General features: G+C 46.4%; 2 long non-coding RNA genes across 5 annotated transcripts in view; one reads left to right on the forward strand and one right to left on the reverse strand.

Moving 5' to 3' along the window:
• Positions 1–12253, reverse strand: part of LOC129546750 (uncharacterized) — a 20722-nt gene extending 8469 nt beyond the window's left edge. The window contains exons 1-2 of one of the 2 annotated variants that reach the window (XR_008683932.2): positions 12119–12151; positions 5116–5164 (exon numbers count right to left, since the gene is read on the reverse strand). This is a non-coding gene — a long non-coding RNA (uncharacterized LOC129546750). Of the gene's footprint in view, positions 1–5115; positions 5165–12118 lie in introns of both variants that reach the window. The other variant, XR_016035844.1, reaches the window with a different exon arrangement.
• LOC129546751 (uncharacterized) overlaps positions 1–12307 on the forward strand; it is a 22695-nt gene extending 10388 nt beyond the window's left edge. For 2 of the 3 annotated variants that reach the window (XR_016035841.1, XR_008683934.2), the window contains exons 4-5: positions 6574–6684; positions 12171–12307. This is a non-coding gene — a long non-coding RNA (uncharacterized LOC129546751). The remainder of the gene's footprint in view (positions 1–6573; positions 6685–12170) is intronic. The other variant, XR_008683935.2, reaches the window with a different exon arrangement.
• The last annotated feature ends 11835 nt before the right edge of the window (positions 12308–24142 follow it).

Raw genomic sequence — 24142 nt, forward strand, 5'->3', positions numbered from 1 at the left:
GTTCACTCAAACTCATGTCCATCGAGTCGGTGATGCCATCCAGCCATCTCTTTCTCTGTCATCCCCTTCTTCTCCTGCCCCCAATCCCTCCCAGCATCAGGGTCTTTTCAAATGAGTCAGCTCTCCGCATCAGGTGGACAAAGTATTGGAGTTTCAGCTTCAACATCAGTCCCTCCAATGAACACCCAGGACGGATCTCCTTTAGGATGGACTGGTTGGATCTCCTTGCAGTATAAGGGACTCTCAAGAGTCTTCTCCAACACCACAGTTCAAAAGCATCAATTCTTCTGCACTCAGCTTTCTTTATAGTCCAGATCTCACATCCATACATGACCACTGGAAAAACTAACCTTGACTAGACGGACCTTTGTTGGCAAAGTAATGTCTCTGCTTTTTAATATGCTGTCTAGGTTGGTCATAACTTTCCTTCCAAGGAGCAAGAGTCTTTTAATTTCATGGATGCACTCACCATCCGCAGTGATTTTGGAGCCCAGAAAAATAAAGTCAGCCACTGTTTCCACTGTTTCCCCATCTATTTGCCATGAAGTGATGGGACCTGATGCTATGATCTTAGTTTTCTGAATGTTGAGCTTTAAGCCAACTTTTTCACTCTTCTCTTTCACTTTCATCAAGAGGTTTTTGAGTTCCTCTCCACTTTCTGCCATAAGGGTTGTATCATCTGCATATCTGAGGTTATTGATATTTCTCCCGGCAATCTTGATTCCAGCTTGTGCTTCCTCCAGCCAAGAGTTCCTCATGATGTACTCTGCATATAAGTTAAATAAGCAGAGCAACAATATACAGCCTTGACGTACTCCTTTTCCTATTTGGAACTAGTCTGTTGTTCCATGTCCAGTTCTAACTGTTGCTTCCTGACCTGCATACAGGTTTCTCAAGAGGCAGGTCAGGTGGTCTGGTATTCCCATCTCTTTCAGAATTTTCTAGTTTATTGTGATCCACACAATCAAAGGCTTTGGCATAATCAATAAAGCAGAAATAGATGTTTTTCTGGAACTCTCGTGCTTTTTCAATGATCCAGTGGATGTTAGCTAACCAGGTTCAGTTCCTGGGCAGGGACTCATATACATATACATCTATATATATATATATATATATATATATATATATATATATATGTGGATATATATCCATATATATGGGTATTCATATATATGGGTATCCATATATACCCACATACATCCACTACATTTTCATTAATATTGCCATCTAAAAATATCAAGTCTCCTAGTACAGAATATTTTTCCACTTATTTATGTCGTCTTTAATTTCTTTTACTATGTATTCTCCTTTAAAAAAATGTTTTTTTAGGTTTTCTGCGCACAAGTCTGTCACTTACCTGGTTAAGTTAATTCCTGAGTATTTTATTCTTATTGATGCTGTTGTGCATGAAATTTTGAAATTTTCCTTTTCATACTGTTCACTGTTTATATATAGAAATATGGTGAGTGTCTCTCCCGGGACTGTGTCTCCAGGGAATCTTATATGGCTAGGCAGGGTGTAATGACTTATCCCAAACTGAGGCTGGGACACTAAAAATTCTAGAGGTAGAGATTCATTTGGAAACCCGGGATTCCCTGGTAGGGCAGGGAAGATCCGTGCCCTACTGTGGAGGAAGATGATTTCTCAGAATTGGGATTGAATTCACATCCCTACTGGGAGCCGGTGTGAAGTGTTTCCTCTATGCAAAGGGGCAGTGAATTCAGAGGGCTTTCCATCAGTAAATCCCCACCCCAAGACACCTGAGAGGCACATATTCATACCTGTCAGATCTGGTACCCAGAGAAAGCTACAACCATGGAAAGGTGGGAGGTTATAACACACAACAATAACCATCAGTCCTTCTTACATTTCCAGAGCCTTCAGAAATATCTGGGTGCCCAAAGGCCAGATTGGGACTGAGTGAGAGCTGGTTTGTTCCACCACATGCCCTGACCAACCAGGGAATCCCTACCTTCTGAAATATGAGAGGTGATCTCAGTCCCCCTCAGTTTGGCACAGGTCCTCACACCCCTCCTAGTCATGTAAGAGTCCCCGGAGACATGGCCCCTCCGAGGCCACACAAGCCAGGCAGCCATGAGATGGCCGAGCTTCCAGGAGCCCTTTCCTCATCCTGCCTCCTTCCCCCTCCTGCCTCTGTTATGGATGCGGGCATCTCCTATGGTGAGACTTTCCCTGCCTCTGTGCTCTGGGTGCTGTGGGCCTCAGCCCCTCCTGCCTCTGGAGCCTGCTGCCTAGACACACACCTGGGAGACACTCCTGGGCAAAACTCAGGTCTCGTGAACTGGCAGAAATCTTCAGAAGTGCACTGAGGCCTCCCCTCAATCCCCCCACCCCGCCCCACCACCACCTCGGTCTAATGCCCTGGGGTCTGGACCACAGACTGAGGAAAGCGAAATCCTTATGTCTTAATCGTGGGCCCCCACCCTCCCACCACCTGCCACCTTCAGCTAGAAGTCACATCAGCTTAGGAACAGCCAGTTCTGAGGCCATAAGGCAACTCTGCATTTTCATGGTACAAACACTCTCAGCTCCTAGAAGACCTTCTCAGGTCCTAGGCATGAGGCTCCCTCTATCTCAGTGACTCAGAGAAGTATAACTCAGAGAACATTCCTTAAATCCAGTCCCTCTTATACTTCTAATCTCACTGATTTCTTTTCTGAGCCCAGCTAAAAAAAAACAACAGTCTGCTTTTAAAGTGCTCCTGTGATTACATTAAGCCCACTTAGATCACATCTCTTTTTGTTAAACTCAAAGTAAACTGATGAGTGACCCTACTTACAGTAGATCCGCAAAATCCCTTTTGCCATGTACTGTAACACAATCACCCACATGGTTACTCATCACATATTCTCAGTCCAGGGATTACGAGTAAGTCCTGAGGTTCCATCCTAGAATGCTGCCTACGACAGCACCGTACGGAAGCTGTTCTTGTTCTCAGCGAGCTCCTTCAGGGTCTCTGTGCTACAGAAACAACAAAAAAAGCCAAATGTGTTTGGTCCACAGTCAAGTTGATATTATTATAAGACACTGAAGACAAAAAACAGAGATGAGAAAGCAAGGCCCCTTCCCTGCTTACCTGTAAATCTGAGTCACAGGTGCATGCATTGCCCTCAGACCTTCAGTAATGGTCGCAGGCACTCAGAGTAGCTAGCACCGAAGTTAACTCCTAGCTAAAGTCATCAGAAACCAAAAGCCATCCCGATAAACCAACCAAGAGCGACAGTAAGACTGCACTAATTCAACCAGGATTTGTTATAGACTTCTGATGACTCATTCATTCAGCATCATTTACTGAGGATTTACTATATGACAAGCACTAAGCCACTTGCTGAGAACAATGTGACGATTATAAAATAAAGCCCTTATTTGCATCTTTATTCAAAAAAGTCTACTAAAAAAAAGGGAGGGGAGATATAGAGGAAATGAAAGAATATAGAAGAATGAGACGGGAAGGGAAAAATTGTGAGAAAATTGCTAAAATTCAAACATTGAATACTTTATGATACTTCAGTTCAGTTCAATTCAGTTCAGTCGCTCAGTCGTGTCCGACTCTCCGCGACCCCATGAATCACAGCACGCCAGGCCTCCCTGTCCATCACCAACTCCCGGAGTACACTCAAACTCATGTCCACAGAGTCGGTGATGCCATCCAGCCATCTCATTCTCCGTCGTCCCCTTCTCCTCTCGCCCCCAACCTTTCCCAGCATCAGAGTCTTTTCCAGTGAGTCAACTCGTCGCATGAGGTGGCCAAAGTATTGGAGTTTCAGCTTTAGCATCAGTCCCTCCAATGAACATCCAGGATTGATCTCCTTTAGAATGGACTGGTTGGATCTCCTTGCAGTATAAGGGACTCTCAAGAGTCTTCTCCAACACCACAGTTCAAAAGCATCGATTCTTCGGCGATCAGCTTTCTTCACAGTCCAACTCTCACATCCATACATGACCACGGGAAAAACCATTGCCTTGACTAGACGGACCTTGGTTGGCAAAGTAATGTCTCTGCTTTTTAATATACTATCAAGGTTGGTCATAACTTTCCTTCCAAGGAATGAAGTATAATTTTTTAGTGGGACAATGATACTAGGCTTACATTTTTTAAAGACCCCTTCTATGTGAGTAACACAAATGAAATATTTACAGAGGCAGTGACGTGATACCTGGGATTTGCTTCTAAACAATGCAGGTTGGGACTTCCCTGGTGGTCCAGTGGTTAAGAATCTGTCTGCCAATGCAGGGATCACGGGTTCGATCCCTGGTCCAGGAAGACTCCCCCATGCCGAGGGGCAACTAAGCCCACACACCACAATTACTGTGCCTGTGCTCTAGCGCAGCCTCACCTACTGAGCCTGCATGCTGCTACCACTGAAGGCTGTGCGCCTACAACCTGTGCTCTGTGACAAGAGAAGCCACCTCAGTGAGAAGCCCATGCACCCCAATGAAGAGTAGCTCCTGCCCACCACAACTAGACAACACGGGCACACAGCAGCAAAGACCCAGCAAAGCCAAAAATAAAACAAACAAACAAATCTAGGCTGGAGAGGAAGTACCGATGCTGCAAGACTGGCCACAGAATGATCACTGCTGGAGTCACATGATAAGTGCAGGTAGAGTCACTCTACTATTGCTTTCATTTTCCCAACTATTTTTGAAAGTTTCCAAAATAAAAAAGAACTTCCTCTCCAGAAGCTTACAACACAAAGAGTCAGATATCCCAGCAAACAGACCATGAAGTAGTTTAACGAAACATACGCAAAGTGCTAGTCAAGCTCTGAGGACACTGACCGCCGCGGGATACACAGGAGTCAGACAAGATGTCAACGGAGTTCCCCTTGACCGGAGTCAGTAAGAAAGAGTCTTCCAGGCAAAGGGGTGGGCAAGTGGACCCAAAGGCATGTGAATGTGAAGTCACAGAGCTCTGTGGTCTTCAGATGACTTATACTAGAAGCTGTATCACTTCAGAGCACCTGTCCTAGAGCCAGACCAGCCGTGCTGGAGTGCCTGCTCGAGTCCCTACTGTGAGACCTTAGGCAAGCTGTGTGTGTTCTCTGTGCCTCCGATTCTTCACCATGAAAGGGGACTTGTAACAATACCTACCTCCCAGGGCTGTTGTCGGCAATCAGGGAGTTAATCCATGTGCAGAGCACTTAGAAGAAAATGAGGGAAGAATAAACATTAGTGATGTTATTCACTATTAGTGATGTTAGTGATGGAAGCAGTGATCTCAGCCCACGATACCACACATCTTGAAAACCACGTTACTATCTTCTTTTGGTTAGTTAGAGTGTACACTTATAAAGTAGGGGCCACGCCTATTGATCTCTGCAGCCCAGAGCCTAACCTAAGCACAGAATCTACCCATAAAAGGCAGGGATCAGGCAACTCTTCTTGCAGGCAGCAGGGCTGGGACCACCTAAAGGCTCTGTCTGCTGCTGCTGCTAAGTCATTTCAGTTGTGTCCGACTCTGTGTGACCCCATAGACGGAAGCCCACCAGGCTCCCCTGTCCCTGGGATTCTCCAGGCAAGAACACTGGAGTGGGTTGCCATTTCCTTCTCCAATGTGTAAAAGTGAAAAGTGAAAGTGAAGTCACTCAGTTGTGTCCGACCCTTAGTGACCCCACAGACTGCAGCCTACCAGGCTCCTCCATCCATGGGATTTTCTAGGCAAGAGTACTGGAGTGGCTTGACATAAAGGCTCTGTCTAGCCACCTCTTTATTCCCCTATGGATTTGGTGGTTTAGTCTCCAAGTCCTGTCCAGCTCCTGCAACCCCATGGACTGTAGCCTGCCACGCTCCCCTGTCCATGGGATTTCCCAGGCAAGAATGCTGGAGTGGGTTGCCATTTCCTTCTCCAGGGGATTTTCCAAACCCAAGGGTGGAACCCAGCTCTCCTTCATTGCAGACAGTCTTCTGCATTGCAGGCGGATTCTTTACCAACTGAGCCATCAGGGACGTCTAAGGCCATGACCACAACAGGCGACAATCAGGCAACTCTTCTTTCAGGCAGCAGAGCTGGGACCACCCAAAGGCTCTGTCCAGCCCCCTCTTTGTTCCCCTAGGGATTAGACTCTCACTGCCTATGGCTCTTGGGCTTCCTTCGCTTCCTTCCTTGTTGGCACCTCGCCCTTCACTCTGTTGCAGAGCTGTTCATTCACTAAAGGTGCTCTCTGCTCCCGTCCCTGGCAGGTGAGCCACTGCTTCCTTGCTCTCTCTCCCCACCACTGTATTATGTAAACAGACAGAGCCACACTTATTCCGCAACTAAGAAAGGGTGAAAGGAGGATGAATCTGTAGATCATCGGCCTCATATTTACTAGTGAGAAGTAGACGCCTCTGGAAAAGAGAAAAGCAAGTAACACAGTAGCCAGGACATAAAGCCTTCAAACATGACCCCACCGCCCCGGAGACCCTGTAGACAGATTTGTACAATCAGCTAACATCTCACTGGGTTTGGTGCTCAGAAACTTCTGGGGAGGAGAGGGAGTCACAAGGGGCAGGGAGCCCAGCTTTAGGTTGTTATTTGCTGTGCAAACTAATTTCTTTTTCGTCCATTAGCAGACATCCTCATTTTCACCCCGCGAGAACAGTGAGGAAGAGAAGAGAATGTGAAGAGCCAGAGCCCGAGACCTGAGAAGATCCAAGGCCACAGTGGACACAGACCCGAAGGTGAAGTGTGAAGCTCAGAGGCAGGTCTCTCTGGAACCAAAGCTGTCTGGACAAAGCGCCCTCTGCCCTGAGCAGTGATGTGGGACTGGAGCATAGTCCTGGTCCCCGACAAGTAGGAAGTGCTGGTAGGACATTAACTAACCACCCAGGGGCAGAAGGAAAGGGCGCCTCAGAAGGGCCTCTCTCTGCGGTTCTCCCCGTTACCCCCGAGAGTTGGGCAATTCGAGGTTATGACCCAGGCCTAGGATTTGATGGTTCTTTCCTGTTATAAAGGTGGGTGAGGAATCACAGAGCAGAAATGGGCCACAGGAAAGGACAGACTAGAAAGAGCTGCGTAAGCATGCTCTGCTTAAAGGCCAAGGTCCTGTGAACCAGGCCAACTTCCCTTCCCTGCTGGGCTCTCCATGACCATCAGCCTTGCGCTGTACTTTGAGCCCCACTGAACCCAGAACTCTTCTTGCTCGGGGACTAGAGCAACACATTCAAAAGAGAACTGGAAAGAGGAAGACAAAAGAGAAAAGCAGAGTGGGAGACTCCTGAAATACTCAGTGTGGTTACAAGGATGAGAAACCAGTTTTCTCACAGGGCTCAGACAGGTTCTGAGAGTAACTTTTACATGGGCTACCCAGGTGGCGCTAATGGTAAAGAACCCATCTGCCAATGCAGGAGATCTAATGAGACGTGAGTTAAGTCCCTGGGTCGGGACGTTCCCCCGAAAGAGGGCATGGCAACCCACTCCAGTATTCTTGCCTGGAGAGTCCCATGGGCAGAGGAGCCTGGTGGGCTGTGGTCCATGGGGTCACAAAGAGTAGGACACAATTGAGGTGACTGAGTACAGCATGCACTACGTGATAAGTGGCCAAAATATTTTCAGTAATGACAGAACTTTTAGAATAAATGCCCCGCAGTGGTGCCCATATTTATCTGAATATGACATACTTCTAAAGGAAACTGATAACTCATTTGAGTCTCATAATTTTATTGTCTTAACTGACATGACTGAGGAACATTTTGATACAACCAGGAGTTTGATAAAGAAAAGAAAAGCAGGAATAAAATAGGAGTATATGCGGTGGCATAGGTGTGTGAAGAAGAAAAAAGAAGAGCCAAAAAAAAGAGTAATACAAAAGGAACAATACATTCCCATCATAATGCAAAGAAGGAAGCAGAGAGTTAATTACAGCTAAAATCAGCTAGCAGGCCCTCTCCCCCAGTTGAAGCTTTCTCACTATCATATAAACCCAACAAGGGCTTTATCACCCCACAGGGGAGTGCTAAACTCTGTTGGCTAGTTTATATTAGACGGGGACATCCCTGGTAGCTCAGATGGTAAAGAATCTGCCTGAAATGCAGGAAACCCAGGTTCAATCCCTGGGTAAGGATGATCCCTTGGAGAAGGCAATGGCTACCTACTCCAGGATTCTGTCCTGGAAAATTTCATGGACAGAAGAGCTTGGCAGTCTGCAGTCTATGGGGTCACAAAGAGTCAGACACAATGGACTAACACTCACCCAATTATATTAGACAGCGAAATTTGATTAACATCAATTCTTCAAAGAACGAACTAAAAATGTGACTCTCACTAAATTAACAAGTTGAACAGCAAGAGTCATTCAAAGTGCTTCAAGTGTTCATGAGCTTATTCTCTAAGGCAAGGTCTGTTCTTTTTTTTTTTTTTTTTATTTAATATTTTTGGCTGTGCTGGGTTTTCATTGCTGCGTGGACTTTGCTCCAGTTGCGGCTAGCAAGCGGGGGCTCCTCTCTAGTTGCCATGCCCGTGCTTTTCATCACGGTGGCTTCTCTTGTTGGGGAGCATGGGCTCTAGGGTTCATGGGCGTCAGTAGTTGCAGCGCATGGGCTCAGCAGTTGAGGCTCTCGGGCTCCAGAGCACAGGTTCAGTAGTTGTGCTGAATAGGCTTAGTTACTCTGAGGCATCAGGGATCGAACCCACGTCTCCTGCATTGGCAGGCGGACTCTTTACCACTGAGCCACTAGGGAAGCCCCTCTGTCTCTTCCTAAGAATCCTAAGGCCTCCATATGACCCAGCAATTTTACCCCCACGTTTATATGCAAGAGAAATGAAAATCTATGTCCACATAAGAACTTGTACACAAGCTTGGAGGGAGATTAAGACGGCAGAGTAGAACAAGGAGCTCATCTCTCCATACTACCCATCGAAACATACATCTATAAATGATACAGATACACTTACAAAACACAGACTCACAGACTTAGAAAAGGAACTTATGGTTGACTTGGCGGGGGGGTAAGAGATAGGGAGTTTGGGAAGGTCATGGACACATTGCTGTATTCAAAACCAACAGGGACCTGTTGCAGAGCACATGGAGCTCTGCTCAGTGTTATGTACCAGCCTGGGTGGAAGGTGGGGGTTCTGGGGGAGAATGGATACATGCATATGTATGGCTGAGTGCCTTCGCTGTCCACCTGAAACCACCACAGTATTGTTAATCGGCTATACCCCTGTACAAAATAAAACGTAAAGTTTGAAAAAAAATACATCTACATAGTGAGGCTGGCAGAACGATGCACACAAACTCTGGTAGGCAGAGAAGAGAGGCGATCATGTCAGGACCTGTGCCCCTGGGAAGGGACACGGAGAAGGATGGGGATCATGGGGGTTATATGGCCTGAGAGATCATCCCTGGGGAGTAAGCTGTTCAAACCATACTCTGGGTGCTGCTGATGTGGGGTCCAAAACTAGGAAGATAAGAGATTCAAAACCAGTGGGACTAACAGCAGGGCTCTTTGAGACCAATACGTCATTGAAGAACACGCACATGCTTGCTGACTCCCAAAACAGGAAGGAGGCCGCAGATTGAAACTGCCCAGGACTCCGGCTGGTTTCCTAGGAGTGCCTGGGCATGTGTCCCTGCCCCATCCAGTGCCCAGCCCAGCTCCTCCTGCTCCAGCCCTGCTCCCTTCGGGGGCGAGGGTGCCAGGGCTGGGAAGGGCAGGGACACACACATGGGAACGGAGCTGCTTACAGACTGGCCCTGGGGGTTTCTACTCCAGCAGCTTGAGCCTCACCCCTGGCCTGAATAGGATGATGCTGGGCACTGTGCAGAGAAGCCCCAGCCCGGCCGGGCTCTGGCTTTAGCCCCTCCACCTCTACCAAGTTGATGGCTGTCAGCACAGCCAGGAAAAAGACGGGACTCGGGCTCACATCAGACTCAGCTCTCCCACTGGGCACACACGTAAAACAAAGGGACAGTCCTGCAGGACTAAACAGGTAACTGCTTCACTTAATTTCAGACAGAGACAGTTAAGCAAAATGAGAAGATAGAAGAATTTATATCTCATTGAAAGAACAAGAGATGACCCCTGGATATACAACTCATGAAGCAGAATAAGTAACTGACCAAATACAGAGCTCAAGGGACTTCCTGGTGGTCCAGGGGTTGAGACTTCACCTTCCAAAGCAGGGAGTGATGTTTCCATCCCTGGTTGGGGAGGTAAGATCTCACATGACTGTGGGCCAAAAAAAAACAAAAAAAAACAAATCATAAAACAGTAGCAATATTGTAACAAATTCAATGTTCCCATGCTGTGCTAAATCACCTCAGTGTGTCTGACTCTTTGCAATCCCATAGACTGTTGCCCACCAGGCTCCTGTGTCCATGGGATTCTCCAGACAATAATACTGGAGTGGGTTGCCATGCCCTCCTCCTCCAGGGGATCTTCCCCACCCAGGGATCCAACCCAAGGCTCTTATGTCGCCTGCATTGGCAGATGGGTTCTTTACCACTAGTGCCACGTGGGAAAATAAAGACTTTTACAAAAAGAGTGCAAAGCATTGGTAATAGGCATGATAACAATTACAGAAAAGGATGGCTATTTGGGGGTCTTTTGTGTTTCCACACAAATTGTAAAATTTTTTGTTCTAGTTCTATGAAAGTGCTCTGTGACTTCCTAGAGGAGTAAGATGGAGGGCAGAGGTAATGAGAGGGCGGCTCAAGAGGGAGGGGATATGTGTATACTTAGAGCTGATTCATGTTGTTGTATGGCAGAAACCAGCACAACATTGTAAAGCAATTATCCTCCAGTTAAAAACAAAAATCATAAAAAAGCAAAGACTAGATGAACACAGTGAGAATTTCAACAAGGGATTAGAAAATACATTAAAAAAAAACAAAACTGAAGGATACAATAACTGAAATGAAAAAATACCCTCTATAGAACTACCAAGTGATACAGAAGAATGCAGAAGTGATACAAAAGAATAATGGAAATTGCCCAGTCAGAATAGCAAAAAGAAAAAAATTTTAATAAGAGCAGTTTAAGGTATCTCTAGAACAACATCAAGCAGACGGACATTAGCACTATAGACGTCCCAGATGGAGAAGAGAGAGAAACCTGTCCAAAAGCCACTTGGTGAAATTATGGTCGCCAACTTCCCAAGCCTGAAAGAGGAAACAGCTATCCAGGGACAAAAAGCACAGAGGATCCCAAACAAAATGAACCCAAACAGACCCACACCAAGATATATCATCATGAAAATGGCAAGAGTTAAATAGAGAAAGAGAAAAAATACAAGAGCTGCATACAAGAAAACCGTCATAAGGCTGTCAGCTGATTTTTCTGCAGAAACTGTACGGGCCAGAAAGGAGTGGTAATATATAGACTGCTGAAACAGGAAAACCTACCAGTTAGGATACTCTACTCAGCAAGATTATAATTTTGAATTGAAGGAGAGATTTTTTTTTTTTAAGAGAGAAGCAAAAACTAAGAGTTCATTAATACTGAACTTTATTGTCATTGCTTAGTTGCTAAGTCATGCCTGACTCTTTATGACCCCATGGACTGTAGCCAGCCAGGCTCCTCTGTCTGTGGATTTATCCCAGGCACAAATACTGGAGTGTGTTGCCATTTCCTTCTCCATTGGATCTTCCTGACCCAAGGATCGAACCCATGTCTCCTACAATGTCAGGTGGATTCTTTACCACTTAGCCACCTGGGAAGCTCCAGGCAAAGCTAAAGCCTTGAAAAGTCGATCTATTAATTCAAGGTCAGTGTTTAGTCACCAGCCCCAGGGCCCAGGTTCCTTGGCCCACAATTCTGCTTCTTCTGCCAACAGACCTAGAAAACGCTCCCAGGTGCAACTGTCTGGGATTTCCAGAACCTTCCCTTGGACCCAACTCAGGACCCCTCTACCCTACAAGCTACGGAACAGGAAACCTCAAACCATGGCACCGGTTGAGGGTGGAAACTTCTGAGAACAAACACAAGGACTTTTGACTGTAGAGGAAAAAACAGGCCCCTTGTCTTAATGGATGGAATCAAACCACAGCAGGATCAAGGAAACCAGTTTTATATCCAGAGATCGGGACTTGGCACCACAACATAAAGGTGGAGAGGAAGCAAGAGAATCGCATGCTTTAAGAAAAGAAAGGCAACTGCGGTAGTTCTTACTCACCCCTGGTGTTTGACTTTTACCGGGTTTTTATTGTTTTTCATTTCTCACACAGGCCTCTGAGTCCCCCAGGATCTAGGAGGACCAGGAAAAGCAGTGGCTCCCTGGAGGGTGGAGGACACAGGACGAGATTCGACGACTCTGCTGTATGACTGCACTGTTAGCAGAATTATGTTAGTTAGTAGATTCATGTCACTGTATGGCAAAACCAATACAATAATGTAAAGTAATCAGCCTCCAATTAAAATAAATAATTAAAAGAGAAAAATCATGGCTAGGTTCTAAAAAAAAAAAAGAAGTCACCCGATCAATTCCTTAACTGCTGGTGAGAGAAAAAAACAAAACCAAATAACACTCCACCCCTAAAAATACTGCCCCCTGCAAAATACAAGGACCCTATTTGGAGACCAGGGCCCTGCCCATCTCAGTACTGCAAGAAACAGGAAGAAGGAAAAGCAGAAAGGCCTGAGCCTTAAACATGAGCACATCCTCCTAGCCACCAAGTTTGAAGCCATTTGATGTGATTTTGAGTTGCCGGAATGCCTTGTCTCGCTCTGTAAAACATCTCTGACCGTCTTCCTTGATGGCCAGAGACCGATTCCTTTGGGTTTGATCCTTCAAGTGACTGAAATTTTTTTTTTTTTTGCCACACTGCCTGTCATGCAGGATCTTAGGTCCTGGACCAGGGTTTGAACCTGTACCCCCTGACGTGGAAGCACAGAGTCCAAACCCCTGGACCGCCAGGGGAGTCCCTGACTGAACGTTAAGACTGAAGAACAGAGTCTCATGCTCAGCCCCAGACAAAGGCTACCATCCCTGCTTCCTGCCCTGGCACAAGCCTCTCCTCCACTGTAAAGTCCTTCCTTCTCCAGCCCTTGCCCTCAGCACACTTGAGTGGTGAACTCTCTCGGGGTCCACAGGCAGACGAGTGGTGGTTCCCTCTCCGTGTGCCCACAGTTCGTTGAATATACCTCCGTTTGTAACTACACACAGTAATGACATTTAATTTTTTGCTTTTGAAAATTAAGATGAAGTATGAAACAGAAAACTATCATCAAGAATTCCATTTTCTACCCACAGAAAGTGAAAGTGTTAGCCACTCAGTGGTGTCTGACTCTTTACAACCCTTGGACTGTAGCCCCCGCAGGCTCCTCTGTCCATGGGATTTCCCAGGCAAGAACACTGGAGTGGGTTGCCATTTCCTCCTCCAGGGGTCTTCCCAATCCAGGGATCAAACCCATGTCTCTTGCTTTGCAGGCAGATTCTTTACAGTCTGAGCCATCAGAGAAGCCCTTTCTACCCACAGTCTAGACTTAATCATTATTTAGCAACTTGGCATGTTTCTGCCTCTTCTGGGGTGACAAACTGTAACCTCCTGGAATGCAAGGATGATACACTTTTTTTTTGTCCATGTGACATGCAGTATCTTAGTTCCCAAACCAGGGATTGAACCCATGGCCCCTGCAGTGGTAGCACAGAACCCTAACCACTGGACTGCCAGGGAATTCCTAATGATGATATACATTCCCCCAGTTCTGGAGGTTACAAGTCCAACATGGTGTCACTGGACTTACATCAAGGTGTTTGGCAGATGGTGTTCTTTCTGGAGATCTAAGGAGTGAATCCGCTCCCTCTCCTGATCCAGGCTCCAGAGACACCCACATTCCTTGGTGTCCCGCCCCATGCATCCGCCAACCCATCTGGGGTTCTGCCTCCGTCTTTCTTCAGATGGAATCTGATGTCACTCAAGATAGCTCACTGCATTTACATAGAGAGATCTGCTTTTTATAAGGGGCTTCCCAGGTGGCACTAGTGGTAAAGAACCCGCCTGCCATGGCAGGAGAAGTAAGAGACGCCAGTTCAATCCCTGGATCAAGAAGATCCCCTGGAGGAGAGGATGGCAGCCCACTCCAGTTTTTTTTTTTTAATAAAGTCCTTCCCTGTTCACATGAAGCTTATATAAACATCTTTGTAAATTATACCTGCCAGTCCTAATTCTGCCCTGATAATTTCTACATGCCTTTTCTTATTTCATCTTTTTTCAGTCTTTCTCTTTCATATTATAATTAAGGATAGAACACAGACAAAAGTAACGCCTGGGCCACAACAGGGAATTCCTTCAGCAAGATAAGTGTAAGACATCCCCTCTGAAGCCTGTTTCTAGGCTTCAGTTCAGTTCAGTTCAGTTGCTCAGTCGTGTCCGACTCTCCGCGACCCCATGAATCACAGCATGCCAGGCCTCCCTGTCTATCACCAACTCCCGGAGTACACTCAAACTCATGTCCACAGAGTCGGTGATGCCATCCAGCCATCTCATTCTCTGTCGTCCCCTTCTCCTCTCGCCCCCAACCTTTCCTAGCATCAGAGTCTTTTCCAGTGAGTCAACTCATCGCATGAGGTGGCCAAAGTATTGCAGTTTCAGCTTTAGCATCAGTCCTTCCAATGAACATCCAGGATTGATCTCCTTTAGGATGGACTGGTTGGATCTCCTTGCAGTCCAAGGGACTCTCAAGAGTCTTCTCCAACACCACAGTTCAAAAGCATCCATTCTTCGGTGATCAGCTTTCTTCACAGTCCAACTCTCACATCCATACATGACCACGGGAAAAACCATAGCCTTGACCAGACGGACCTTTGTTGGCAAAGTCATGTCTCTGCTTTTTAATATACTATCAAGGTTGGTCATAACTTTCCTTCCAAGGCTTAGCATTCAACAAAACCATTTAACTCTAGGACATACCCCCAGACCCCCAGAGACAATAACTGTGACACAAGCCCCATGCCTTCTGAATATTCCTGCCTTCGGATGAGGACATTTTCCAGAATGTCACTCATGAGTTACTGCTAGCCAGTCTTTCTGGTCCTGCAAGGTAAGACTTGCCCATCATGTTCATCTCCAGCTGGCCTGCCCAGACCCTGGGCTACAAGATCCCTCCCCTCAGATGACCAGGGTGACACTTTCTCCTGTTCCATAATTATAAGCGCTCACACTCCCTCACACTCACCAAGTGCCAGGCAACTACCGTGAGTGTTATCACCCATGTTTTGCCAGATTGAAAAAAAACTAAGATAGGACTTACCCAGTGGTCCAGTGGTAAAGAATCTGCCTCCCGATGCAGGGGTCATGGGTTTGATCTCTGGTCTGGGAGGATTCCACAAGCCCCGGAGCAATGAAGCCCATTTGCCACAACTACTGAGCCTGTGCCCTAGAGACCACGCTCGGCAACAAGAGAAGTCACCGCAGTGAGAAGACCCTGCGCCACAGGGAAGAGTAGAGAAAGTCTGTGCTCAGCAACAAAGACCCAGCACAGGCAAAAGTTAATTATAAAAAAATCAATTTTAAGAAAACAACAAAAATGAGACAGAGAAGTTAAGCATCAGAAGAAGACAGCATCGTACAACATAATCTAATCTCCTCTCCCACCCAAATAAATGTTAATGATTCCGTCTTTGCAGAGGACACCCTAAGATTTCTGAGGTCTCCTGAGTGAAACCCACCTTCTAGAGCGATTTTTGTCCCTTCCATTTCTACACTCAGCCTTTTGTTTCCTATCTTACTCTTCACTTAGGCACCTGTTCCCTAACACCACACTCACAATCACACATCATTCTTCATAAGAGCTTGCTTTTACAAACTGCAGCTTCTGTCAGGGAAGAAACAGGGGCAGGATCCCTGTCCCCATAAAAATGTCATTTTTATTGAACTATCAACTGTTTGCACAGCCATTCTCTGGCCATGGAAGGGGTGCACTGGGAAAAGAGTGTGTACTAAGGAGGAAGCAGGAGTGGGGAGAGTCCCTGGAAGGGTCACAAAGAGCAGGAGATTGCAAATGCAGAAACGGTCAGAAAACACACCCAGAGATTAGGGCCTTTCAAAGGGATAGCCGCCCCGTCTGCCTCTTTCCATACCTGTTAACCTCTGACTTCCTTCTCAGCCCGTCCCTCCTGGCCTTGACTTCTCAGGCCAGTGCTAGAGGTCTGTCGCTGTGTTGTGTGCATGCTCAGTCACTCTTATATCCAACTCATTGCAATCCTATGAACTGTAGCCCACCAGGATCCTCTGTCCAAGGGATTCTCCAGGCAAGAATACTGGAGTGGGTTGCCATGCCCTCCTCCAGGGGATCTTCCTGTCTTAGGAATCAAACCTGCGTCTCCTGTGAATCTTGCACTGCAGGCAGATTCTTTACTATGGAGCCACCGAGGAAGCCCGATATGACGGGTAAGGGAGTAATATCCAACATATACAAATAGCTCATAGAACTCAGTATCAAAAAACAACCCAACTGAAAAATAGACATTTTTCCAAAGAAGACACACAGATAGCCAACAGGCTTATGAAAAGATGCTCAACATCTTCATCTTTAATCAGAAAAATGGAAATCAAAATCAAAGTGAGACTATCACCTCATACTGGTCAGAATGGCCATCATCAAAAATACCAAAAATAACAAATGCTGGCAAGAAAGTGGAGAAAATGGAATCCCTGTATATTGTTGCATGCATACTCAGTCACTAAGTTGTGTCCGACTCTTTATAACTCCATGGACGGTAGCCCACCAGGCTCCTCTGTCCAGGGGATTCTCCAGGCAAGAATACTGGAGTGGGTTGCCATTTCCTCCTCCAGGGTATCTTCCCAACCCAGGGATCGAATCCACATCTCCTGCATTAGCAGGTGGATTCTTTACCACCATGCCACCTAGTAAGCTCCTCATAATAAGTAGAGTATAATCTATAAATATATCAAATCCCTAAGCTGTACGCCTGAGTCTAATTTAATATTATAAATAAACTATACCTCAATAAAAAAGAAAGAAAGAAAGGAGAAGAAAGGAAGGAAGGAAACAGGATACTTAAAAACAAACAAACAGAAACAATTAAATGCCTGCCTTCCTGGCAATTGTGTGTTCAGTTGCTCAGCCGTGTCCGACTCTGTGCGACTCCATGGACTGTAGCCAGCAGGCTCCTCAGTCCATGGGATTTCCCAGGGATACCGTGCTATTTACTCCTTGACAATAAGAACTCCTTCCCAGGCGCCAAAGCCATACTAACTCTGCTGACCTGTTTTTATTTGAAATCTTGAAGGAATGTACTCCTAACATGTTTGATGGACTTTCTTCTGACAAGATACAAGCTGTGCTGAAAACCATGCTTCTCCCAAGCAATTCCTCAGAGCTATCTAGTCTCCTAGGCTGCAGTCTTCACTTTGGCTCAAAAAAAAAAAAAAAACGAAAAAACTCTTTTCTATTCTTATTATAGATTGGCTATTGATTATTTCCGTAAACACGGGTTAACCAAAGTGACACCTTGAGCAAAGACCAAAGGGGATGGTGGTGAAAATGGGAGTTCTAGGCTACAGAGATGCCATCACAATAGTAAAGGGGGCCACAGCATATAGTGGAATAAAACTCGGACTAAGAGAGTGAGAAGCTTGGGTTAAGACGTACAAAGCTAAGTGCTGAAGTCACGGCTACGTCAGGCAAGAAAACTTCTCTGTCTCTGGATGTCAGTTTTTCTTCATCCATAAATCGGGGGAAGGGAGAACTAATCTAATGATTTCTTGGGCGGGGGAAGGGGGAAGTAATTTCAAGTTTTAATTACTTAGACTATAAACACTTTATAAGCCATCTATAGATAATACAGAAAATTTAAACAAGGTGAATACGTTACACAATTGATTACAATATATTGTTTTTTATTTTAGTTATTTATTTTTGGCTGCAGTGAGTCTTTGTTGCTTTGCGGAGGCTTTTTCTGATTATGGTGAGCCAGGGCTGCTCTTCCTTGTGACGTGTGGGATTCTGACTGCGGTGACTTGACCCAAAGCATGTGAAATCTTCCCAGACCAGGGATTGAACCGATATCTTCTGGATTGGCACGTGGATGCCTATCCACTGTGCCACCAGCGAAGTCCAATTACAATATATTATTGATACTTTGGCTTCCGTCTCAACATCTCCTTCATATATGGCAAATTACCCCAGTGGCTCAGCAGGTAAAGAATCTGCCTGCAACGCAGGAGACACAGGAGACTCGGGTTTGATCCCCGGGTCAGGAAGAGCCCCTGGAGGAGGACAAGGCAACCCACTTCAGTATTCTTGCCTGGGAAATCCCATGGACAGAGGAGTCTGGAGGGCTACAGTCCACGGGGTTACAAAGTATTGGACTCGACTGAAGCGACTAAGCACAGCACACAGCAAGGCCAACACAGAGTCCTCTTATAGTGAATATCTTTAAACACCTTTAATCTCTAAAGTTTAAGGGCAATAAACTGTAGCTTGTTTTTCAGACAGAGTAGCTAAGAGGCCACTAAGTTGTTCTTCCGGTTGATAAGCTTTCATGTAGTTCTTACACTACTCTTCTTTCACAATTTCCAAGCGGTCCTTTTTTAAATTTATTACAAAAAATTTTTTATTGAAATATACTTGATTTACAATGTTGTGTCAGTTTCAGGTATACAGCAAAGTGATTCAAATATATATTTGAATCTGTTCTTTTTAAGATTTTTTTCCATCATAAGGTATTACAAGATAATGAGTATAATTTCCTGTGCTATACAGTAGGTCTTTGCTGCTTATCTATTAGTAGTGTGTATAATTTAATCCCATACTCCTAATTTATCCCTTCCCCTTTTCCCTTTGGTAGCCAAAAATTTCTTTTGTCTGTGAGTCTACTTGTGTTTTGTAAATAAGTTCATTCGCATTATTCTTTTAGATTCCACATACGAGTGATACCACGGGATATCTCTCTTTGGCTTACTTCTCTCAGCATGCTTATTCTAGGTCCATCCATGATGGTGCAGACGGCATTATTTCATTATTTTTGTGGCTGAATAATATTCCATTGTGTATATATACCACATCTTCTTAGGTTGCCTCCATGTCTTGGCTATTGTAAACAGTGCTGCTATGAACAGTGGGATGCAAGTATCCTTTCGAATTATATTTTCCTCTGGATAAAGTCCCAGGTAAATGACTTCTAAGCTTTATGATTCAGAATGTGGTCCAACAGCCGGTAGGAATGGCATCACTCAAAATCTTATTAAAAATGCAGAATCTTGGGCTTCCCTGGTGGCTCAGTGGTAAAGAATCTGCCTGCCCATGCAGGAGACACAGGTTTGATCCCTGATCCGGGAAGATTCCACATGCTGCAGAGCAACCAAGTCCGTGAACCATAACTATTGAGCCTGTGCTCTAGAACCCAGGAGCCGTAACTAGTGAAGCCTGTGTGCCCTTAGAGCCCATACTCTATGACAAGAGAAGCCACCACAATGAGACGCCCATGCACGGCAATTCGAGAGCAGTCCCTGCTTGCAGCAACTAGAGAAAAGCTCATGCAGTAACGAAGACCCAGCACAGCCAAAAATAGAGAAACACAAAAAAATTTTTTTAATGCAGACTCTCAGGCCCCACTAGAAGAGTCAGACCTGTATTTGATCAAGATAATCAGGAGCTCAATTAGCACCTTAACACTTGAGTCACTTCCCTGAAGTGCCTGCCACTTTTACAAAGCAATTGCTTGAGACTCACCTCCACTCTGTCACTTAGCAGGAAAAAAAAAAAGGTTCACCTAGTCATTTCACTTGTGCCCTTTATCTAATCCTAATCAGAGCTCTCAGATTTGCCCACATTCCAGAATAGAGTGGAGCCTTTGTAATGGCTCAGACAGTAAGAATCTGCCTGCAATGAAGGAGACGCGGCTTCGATCCCTGGGTCTGGAAGATCCCCTGGAGGAGGGCGGGGCAACCCACTCCAGTATTCTTGCCTGTAGAATCCCCAGGAACAGAGGAGCCTGGCGGGCTACAGTCCAGGGGATTGCAGAGAGTTACAAGGCTGAGTGACTAACAGAATCGAGTGGTTGGAAACACAAGTGGGGCAGTGCTGCCACCTCGTGGGCATGAATACGCAGTAAACACACTTGATTTTGACGGCTCTCAGCTATGAAGGCAACCCACTCCAGTATTCTTGCCTAGAAAATCCTGTGGACAGAGGAGCCTGGTGGGCTGCTGTCCATAGGGTTGCACAGAGTCAGAGGCGATTGAAGTGAATTAGTATACATGCATGTGTAGGAGAAGGAAATGGCAACCCACTCCAGTATTTTTGCCTGGAGAATCCCAGGGATGGATGAGCCTGGTTGGCTGCCGTCTATAGGGTAGCACAGAGTCAGACATGACTGAAGCGACTTAGCAGCAGCAGCAGCAGCAGCTATAAAGGAGGCGGGAGCGTTGGCAGAGTGGGTGAAGTCCAAGTCTCAGCGTAGGTAAGGGAATTACAACCATCCACACTGACTGGAAGCAAGAGTCACAGAGACCTGGGCTGACTTCACAGAGTAATGTCACTTTCCAAAGGGCAGGTTTTATAATACCTAATAAAATGTAGTATTAGTGGAATCCTGGGTTCCAAGCCAAGCTCTACCCTTGGAATCTTCGAGAAACAACAAATCACTGTGACAGTTATTTTCAGACACCCAGCTCCTGCCTGAACTCTGTAAGTTTCCAAAGAAACTTACTTTCGTCTGACAGTTCTTTCTCATCCTGAGCCAAAATGTGTCTGGTGCAGACTCGCCAAGCCTCCTGTTATTCTCTGTAGGCACGGAAACAAATCTCAAACCTTTTCACACAACAGACCTTCAAATACTTGTGAATAACCACCACGCGCCCCCGGCGTCTTCCCTGAGCCATTTCCAGAATGATGTATTCTGAAGCTCCCCAACACTTTCCGGCCACTTTCTGAAGGGCAAGTGAAGTATATCAACCAGAGCAGAGACTCCGATCCTGGGAGTGTTCCAAGCGCAGCTGCAGAGCCATAGGACGAGCCACGTCCTCATGCTGGGCACTTCCCCCGTATTTAGAAGCCAGATTCCACCTCAGTTCACGCGAGGAGATTGGAGTCTCGACTTAGGCTGCTGCCCCAGTCATTCCATATCTGTGGATGTGTATACTTTGTGTTGTTTTACTTATTGTCTGGGCTGGGTCTTCACTATTGCACGGGCTTTTTCTCTAGTTGTGGCAATCGGGGGCTACTCTCTAGTTGCGGGGCACAGGCTTCTCATCACCGTGGCTTCTCCTGTTGCACAGCACGGGCCCTAGGGTGCTCCGGCTCCAGTAGTTGCAGTGCGTGGGCTCAGTAGTTGTTGATCCTGGGTTGTAGAGCGCAGGCTCAGGAGGTGTGGTTCATGGGCTTAGTTGTTCCGCGGCATGTGGGATCTTCCCGGGCCAGGGATAGAACCCATGTGTCCAGCATTGGAAGGCGGATTCTTTTTCTTCTAATTTTAATTTTTCATTGGAAGATAATTACGTCATACTATTGTGATGGTTTCTGCCATACATCACCATGAATCAGCCACAGGCAAACACATGTCTCCCTCCCTCTGAAACCTCCCTCCCTCCTCCACACCTCTAGGTTATCATTACCACTGAGCCGCCAGGGAAACCCTGTTGTTCTAAGAAATATTTAGTGAAATAAGTCAGAAAGAGAAAGACAAATATCGTGTCTTTGCATATATATGGAACCTAGAAAGACAGTACCAATAATCCTACATACAGGGCAGCAAAGGAGGCACAGACTAAAGAACAGACTTTTGGACTCGGCGGCAGAAGGAGAGGGTGGGATGATTTGAGAGAAGAGCTTTGAGACATACACATTACCATATGTAAAATAGATAACCAGCCCGGGTTTGATGTGTGGAGCAGGGCACCCCAGGCCAGTGCTCTGTGACAACCTGGAGGAATAGGGTGGGGAGGCGGGAGGGGGTTTCAGAATTGGGGGGGGACACATGTGTACCTACGGCCGATTCATACTGATGCATGGCAAAAACCATCACAATATTGCAAAGTAATTATCCTCCAATTAAAATAAATAAATAAATATATTTTTTAAAAGAAGTATCTATTAGGGCCTGTGATGCACTAGAGACACAAGGATGAGTCAGACCTGGTCCCTGCCCTTCCCGAGGGAGAGAACCCAACCCAGCATCAGAGCAATGCAGTCCCGTGAGAAACACGTTGAGAGGTAAACACAGGCCTCTGGGCACAACTCATCAGCCCCCTGTGAAAATCACCCACTCCGGGTTTTCTAGGCTCTCATTTTCCTCATTCCAAGTTCAAAGTGAAAAAGAGAGAGAATGCAAGTGTCCCAGATTTTTGCAGTCACTGTTCAACCAGACATTTACCTCTGGATAATCCAGGGTATTGGTGGGGCCCCCACCACCACTACACTGGCGCACACAGCAGCCAGGCAGCTGCCCACTAGGGCATTCCAGCAAGTCGGGAAACTGAAGTTCTTCTCTGGCTTGGAGGTGAACTGACTGTGACCTTGAACAAATCACGGAGCAGTTGGACTAACCCTCCATGGGTCTATGTGTGGGGTGAGAGCTCTTCAGAGAAATGTCATACCTTCTTCTTCTCGGAAGTCACCACCCAAATACATTAGGGACTCTGATGCTCCCTGACTGTGCGTGCTAAATCACTTCAGTCCTGTCCAACTCTTTGCAACCCTATGGACCATAGCCCACCAGGCTCCTCTGACCATGGGATTTTTCAGGCAAGAATATTGGAGAGGGTTGTCATTGCCTACTCCAGGGGATCTTCCTGACCCAAAGGGCAAACCTATGTCTCTGGTGTTTCCTGCATTGGCAGGTGGATTCTTTACCACTAGCGCCACCTGGGAAGCCCTAAGTGATTGTCAATATTAACAAGAGAAAAGTTTGTCGTGGGAGGGTCTTACATCAATGCAGCTGAGAGACCCAAAGTCCTCTCCCATGGGAAACAGGACCCGACATCCCTTTTCAAGTCCCTAGAGGGGGAAAATCCAATGGAGTGAACCGCCAGGGAGCCAGGACTTGGGGAGACGATGGGGGTGAACAGACTGAGGGGTCCTGGAGGGAAGGAGCCCCCTGATTAGCAGTCTTGGGGTGGACTGGAGGAGGACTCGATGGGGAAGTAAAACACCCCCTCAGGCTCCAAGTGTGTGCGTGACCTTCTATCAGAAAAATGCTTTCCCGATAATGGACTGCACTTTCACATGCTTTCTAACATAGCAGGTCTAGATAAAGGCTCGCAAAAATATCAGTCAATTCAACAAATATTTGCAGAGCACCCACAAAGTGCCAGGCCCTGCATAAGTTTAGGAACTTACAAGTGAACAATTAACAGCCCTGCCTCAAAAATCCCCACCCAGTCAGCTCTATGCTCCTTCTCGGCCCTGCCCTCCTCCCTGCCTTCCATCAACAGAAACCCTACCCCACCCTCCAGACCCGGCCCAGATTCCACTGAACCCCGTTTTCTGAGCTACTCACGGGCCACAGTGAACTGCTCCCACTTCTGAAAGTTGGCTGCACAATATCCCTGGGATTTATGAAGTGTGTGTCATGTCCCTGGTTAGACTTGAGCGTCCTGAGGACAGAGAGCTTGGTTAGAATTTTCCAGGGAGTTAGTGGCTCCGTGGATAAGAATCCATCTGCAAAAACAAGGGACGTGGGATCAAGCCCTGGTCCGGGAAGACTCCACACGCCATAGAGTAACTAAGCCAGGATGCCACAACTAATGAGCCCATGTGCCTAGAGCCCAGAGAAGCCACCACAATGAGAAACACCATGAGGAAGGGCAGCCCCCACTCACTGCAACTAGAGAAAGCCTGTGCAAAGCAGCAACTCAGGGCAACCATAAGTAAATGAATAAAAAAATTTTTTTAATAATGATGTTCCAGGGAGGAGCCACATTAGTGCTTTACACATTAGACCAAGCTCAGACGGAGCCTTCAACTCAAGGACAATCTTCACTGTCCAGTGAGGTGCCAGGCACCTGCAGATGTTTATAAACTTTGTAGCCAAGTCTACAATCAAGTCTCCAACAGGTCCACAGGTGAAAATAATCTGAAACTGACAGGGCGGGAATGAGCAAACAAAAGCCCAGCCTGGCCTCTTCCCTCTTCTTGACTAGAACAAAGTCATACCACCTTCTCTCACACCTGCCTGGAGGAACAGGAAGGACTTCCTTGTTAACCTTCCCCTCAGCCCCACAAGGGCTTCCGC

Source organism: Moschus berezovskii, chromosome 22, assembly GCF_049115385.1.
Source record: "Moschus berezovskii isolate FMDL1 chromosome 22, NW_MosBer_1.0, whole genome shotgun sequence".
Taxonomy (NCBI): domain Eukaryota; kingdom Metazoa; phylum Chordata; class Mammalia; order Artiodactyla; family Moschidae; genus Moschus; species Moschus berezovskii.